Here is a 5,383-nt window from a genome sequence, read left to right as displayed (position 1 = left end):
TGCGCCCTGGAGCCAGCTTCCAGGACCTGTTAAAGGATGCCAGGCATACACAAGGTCCCATGATCCTGGTTAGCTGAGACAGGGTGTGGATCTTGGAGTAAGGGCCCTGCTGGGGGGTATCTGTCTTTCTGCTTCTCTTTCTCTCTTTGATAGAATAAATAAATAACTCAAATATAAAAGGATACTGGGACCAGCAGATGGCAGAATGGTTACATTGCTGGATTTCCACATGGCTGACCGCAGTTTGAGTACCAGATCCAGAGGCTTGAAACTCATGCCCAGCACATGTGCATGTGTGCCCAAAATCCTAAGAGGAGAATGGAAGAGAAGAGATTGTGGCGTGGCCATTCTCTCTGGTAGAGAGAGGGTGATTTCTTGCTTTCTGTTTCTATGTCTCTCCGGCAAGTATACATGCCCCATAGCAAAAGTTCTAAATAAATAAATAAATAAATAAATAAATAAATGGTGCTGGAGTGGTGTAAGGTATTGCCTATTCCCTCGACCTTCAAGAGCTCCAAACCAGATTGATAACTTAGCAAATATTTGTTCAGTACCTCCTGTACCTTAGGCACTGTTCTAGGCACCAGGAATACGGTACAGAACAAACTTCTAGTTCTCATGCAGACAGACAATAAACAAATAAGTACGCAGGAAAATATTACATGGTAATAAGATCTACAAAGACAATTAACCAGGCTGATGTGATTAGGTAAAACTGTAAGGGAGGGAGATTCTCCTTGAGGAAGGCCATTTAAGCTGAGACCAGATAGACAAAAACCAGCCCTCGGAAGATCAGGTGGAAAAGCATTCAAGCAGAGGGAAGAGCAGATGTGAAGGTCCACCCAAGAAAATTGGGATGTTCAAGGAACAGAGAGGCCAGTATGGCTAGAGCAGAAAGAAAAATAAATAAAAGAGAAAGAAAACTAACATCCACTAGGTTTTGCCATTCAAGGACGAACTAGGCCTGACTGCACTTAGGTTTTAGGATCAGAAGAGATGAGGAGCATTGGAATCAGCAGACGGCGTAATGGCTACGTCGCTGGACTCCCACGTAGTCAACTGTGGTTTGAATCCCTGACTGGCAACTTAAATAGCTCATGCCGAGTGGGCGTGTGTGCTCACATGCCCACCTTACATCCCAAGAGGAGAATGGAGGAGAAGGGATTGCAGCATGGCCATCACCCCTGGTGAATAATTTCTGGCTCTCTGTCTCTCTGGTGAGCGTGCACACTCTACATCAAAATCTCTCAAAAAAAAAAATAAAATAAATAAATAGAAAAGAAAGAAAGGAAAAGAAAAAAAGAAAGGAATAGATAAGGAGCATTTAGGGTGGTGTGGTTGAAGACACCCAGATTTTCTCCCTGAGCCAGGCTCCAAGAAGGTTACCAGAGTTCAATGAGGCACCAGCACTTCCTCCTCCAGACGGCACGTTCCTACTCCCTTCACACACCGCTCCTGTCTTGTTTGGCTGTGACTGCGGCAGCTAACTCTGTGCTATGCCATGTACAAGACCCCCATGGATATGTAATTCGTTCTTACAATGACCTTAAGTTATTGTTTCCTTTTCTTCTTCTTCTTCTTCTTTTTTTTTTTTTTGTTGTTTGTTTTCTGAGAAAGAGATGTTTGCTATAGGGCTCATGCACTTGTCAGAGAGACAGAAAGTGAGAAATCACCCCCTAGGGGGAATGGCCACACTGTAATCCCTTTTCCTCCTTTCTCCTCTCGAGATTTTTGGGCACACGTGCACATGTGCCCAGCATGAATTTCAAGCTGCCAGGTCCAGGAATTGAACTGCATGTATTCAACTATGTGGGAGTCCTTGTACCTTCACCACTAAGCCGCCTGCTGGCCCCTTCATTTTAAGATGAAGAAAATGGGGCCTGCTTATGGCCTGCTAATTGAGGAGCTGGACCCCAGATAGCCAAATGCAGTTGAGTCTCAGACTCCAAATCTTGAAAACACATTGGGAACGTGTGTGTGAGTGTGTGCCCCAAACCCTGAAAGGAGGGAGGAATGGAGGAGAATCAATTTTGGAATGACCATTCTTTGTGGGGAATGTTTTCCCTTTCTCCTTCTCTGTGTCTCTTTGTCTCTCTTTGACATGATCACATGCCTACTGGCAAATTAAAAAAATATATATGAAGAAAATGAGGCTTGGGACGAGCAGTTGGTATAATGGCTATGTTGCTGGACTCCCATGTAGTCGACCCCGGTTCAAGTCTCGGACCTGGTGGCTTAAACTCACACTGGGCGCGTGGGCTTGCGTGCCCAAGATCCCGAGAGGAGAATGGAAGAGAAGGGCTTGTGATGTGGCCATCCCCTCTGGGAGATGATTTCTCGCTTTCTATCTCTCTGTCTCTCTCTGTCTTTCTGGCAAGCGCAGGTGCCCTGTAGCAAAATCCTCTCCAAAAAAAAGAAAGAAAGAAAGAGAGAGAGAGAAAGAACGAATGAATCTTAAAGTGCTTAAATAAGGGGACTAGCAGATGGTGTAATGGTTACATCACTGGACTCCCACATAGTCAACCACGGTTCGAGTCCTGGACCCAGTGGCTTAAAACTCACTCTGGGTGTGTGTACACGCATGACCAAAATTCTGAGAGGAGACTAGAGAAGAAGGAATTGCAACATGGCCACCCCACCTGGGGGGTGATTTCTTGCTATCTGTCTCTCTGTCTCTCTGTCTCTTTCTCTGGCGAGCACAAGCACCCTATGGCAAAAATCTCTCTCTAAAAAAAAAGGTGCTTAAATAAGGGCCCAAGGTCATATGCCTAAGAATTGACAGCCTAGAGTGTGAACTTTGATCTGTTAGACAAGAATCTAATCATTGGGGCCAGCAGGTTGTGTGGTGGCTAAGGGCACTGGACTCCCACATGGTCAACTGGGGTTCCAGTCCTGGACCTGGCAACCTGCTTTCTCACTTTCCTTCTCTCTCTCTCTCTCTCTCTCGCTCTCGCTCTCGCTCTCACTCTGTCCCTCTCTGGTCAAATGAAAAATAAATAAAGTTAAATTTTAAAATAGTCTTAAAAAAAAAAATCTAAGCACTTAATTACTGGGCTATAAACCCACTTCCCAATCTTCCATAGACTTTAGGTTCCCCAACAGAAGCCACAGAATTGCTGCAACTTCTAGTTTCTTGCTAAAGGTGGGTCATAACAGTCCTGACCTTGCAGGTTGTTGAAAAGGTTAAAGAAGTTAATCTAAGGAACAGCAAGTGGTGTGGTGATTGAGGCGCTGGATTCTTACATGGTCGACATAGATTCAAGTCTCGAACCTGGAGGCTTGTTATCTCTTTGCATGGCCTGTATCCCACTGAAGAATAATAATAATGATAAGTAAAATTAAATTAATAATTCTTAAAAAAATATATAGTCCAGCGATTGGCACAGCAGTCACATCACTGGATTCCCACATGGCCGACTGCGGTTTGAGTCCTGGACCCAGTAACTTGAAAATCACGCCAGGCACATGTGTGTGCGTGCTCAAGATCCCGGAAGGAGAATAAAGGAAAAGGAATTGCAGCATGGCTGTCTTCCTTGGGGAGATCTCTCACTTTCCCTCTCACTGTCTCTGTCTCTCTCTGGAGAACACATGTGCCCCAAGGCAAAAATCTCTAAAAAAAGTATTAAAAAAAATAAATTAATCTATGGGCCAGCAGGTGGTGTGGGGACTCCCACATGGCTGTGGCTTCAGCCCTGGACCTGGTGGCTTTAAAAATCACGCTGTGTGTGTGTGTGTGTGTGCATGCCCAACATCTCAGGAGGAAAAGGGATTATGGTGTGGCCATCCTCCCTCTCTCTCTCTCTCTTTGGCTAGTGCATGCACCCTATGACAAAAGACCTAAAAATAAAGTTAGCCTAGATTTAGCCCAACAATAACCTTAAGTTATGGTTTCCATTTTAAGATGAACAAATAAGGGGCCACTGGTGTGGTGGTTAAGGCACTGGACTGTCACATGGTGCATTCCCACCTAACTGTGGTTCGAGTCCCAGACCTGGTGGATTGGTTTCTCACTTTCCTTCTCTCTCTCTTTGTACTCTGGTGAGTGTGCATGTCCTATAGCAAATTAAAAAATAATAATGAATAAAATTAAATAAGTGATTCTTTAAGGGGGAAACAAAAGATGAAGACATGACCTAGCTCTAGGATGACTAACCACCCTAGTTTGCCTATGACCAAGTGGGTTTCCAGAAATAGTTTCAAAACAGGGAAGGTCCTTAGCAAATCAGGACACATTGGTCATCATATCTAGATGAGTGCTTGGCTCTAAATACATGCTCTGTGGGTGCTCTTTCCTCTTTCATCCATTTGACAACCCCAAAGTGGCAAGTCTCTGCCCTGCTTAGGAGCTGGGAGCCCTGTAGACTTACACAGGCGAGAGTGGGTTTATTGTGCTGAGCACCTAGCTCCAAGGGGTCACACGCAACCATCCAGCGTCCAGGAAATGGCAAATCTCTCTCTGGGGTGACTCCAGTCACCTTTACGGTGTCCCCTGGGCTGATAGCACTTGCTTGGACTTGTGGGTCTTTAAGTTGTGGGATAGTGACACTGGGACAGTTGGTGGGGAGGCCAGTAGCAAAGCCAGGCAAGAAGGTCTTGAGATGGTTGTGGTGGAAGGGAAGGAAAAACAGGCGCCCTGGGCATTGACTTCCTGCCTTGCCCTGGGTTGCAATAAAGGCCTCAGAGGCAGTTCTGTGATCAGGCACATTTGGCTGGATAAGGAAACTGAGGCTCAGTGACATAAGTGACTTGCTCAAGGTCGCACAGGAAGAGATGGGTAATTGGAATTTGAACCAAATTCCCAGCAAAGCAGGGATCTTTGGGTCTGGGCAGGTCGAGTCCTGCAATTTCCTCCCTCCTGCTGAGCTTGGGTCCCCCACTTGTCTAGACAGCAGTCGGGCTTGTCACGGGGCTCTGTATAGCCCTTTCCACCCTCCCAGCTGCTAGCGTTCCGCCCTATCCCTTCCCAGCGCCCAAAGGGGGAGGGGAGAGCGGGAGAGAGAGGAGGGGGAGTCGGGGAGGCTCGGCTTTATATAAAAGCGGCTGGAGCAACGCTGCCCGCCAGACCCCGCCGCTCGGATCTCAGCGCTTCCTGCAGCCCCACGTGACCACACCGTCCCCTAGCTCCGCGGCTGAGTGAGTTGAGACAAGTCCCCATCCCACCCCCAGACCCTCATGGAGCCGCTTGGTCCACTGAGCCAGGGTGGGGAAGAGACCTATGGGGAAGGAGGGCGTTGTGATGGGGGGCACCAAGCAAAATCCCCAGTGGGAGGGATTTAAGTCCTGGGGGAGTCGGGAGACCCAGGAGCCCGCGGTCCGGCCAGTCACTGCTTCTCCTCTCCCTGCGCGGGGTCTGGGAGACCGCAAGCCACCCCGCAGGCATGCG

The 5,383-nt window shown here is 47.5% G+C and overlaps 1 protein-coding gene across 1 annotated transcript in view; it reads left to right on the top strand.

Annotated features, from left to right (window-relative positions):
- Window positions 1-5,024: 5,024 nt before the first annotated feature.
- PLTP (phospholipid transfer protein) overlaps window positions 5,025-5,383 on the top strand; it is a 15,861-nt gene continuing 15,502 nt past the window's right edge. The window contains exon 1 of the mRNA XM_006158530.3: window positions 5,025-5,133. The gene's annotated coding sequence lies outside the window, so the exon portion shown is untranslated. The remainder of the gene's footprint in view (window positions 5,134-5,383) is intronic.

The sequence above is a fragment of the Tupaia chinensis genome, unplaced genomic scaffold (assembly GCF_000334495.1).
Source record: "Tupaia chinensis unplaced genomic scaffold, TupChi_1.0 Scaffold000602_1, whole genome shotgun sequence".
Classification (NCBI taxonomy): domain Eukaryota; kingdom Metazoa; phylum Chordata; class Mammalia; order Scandentia; family Tupaiidae; genus Tupaia; species Tupaia belangeri.
The sequence above is the reverse complement of the archived record's forward strand: the minus strand, read 5'-3'. Positions and strand labels throughout refer to the sequence as shown.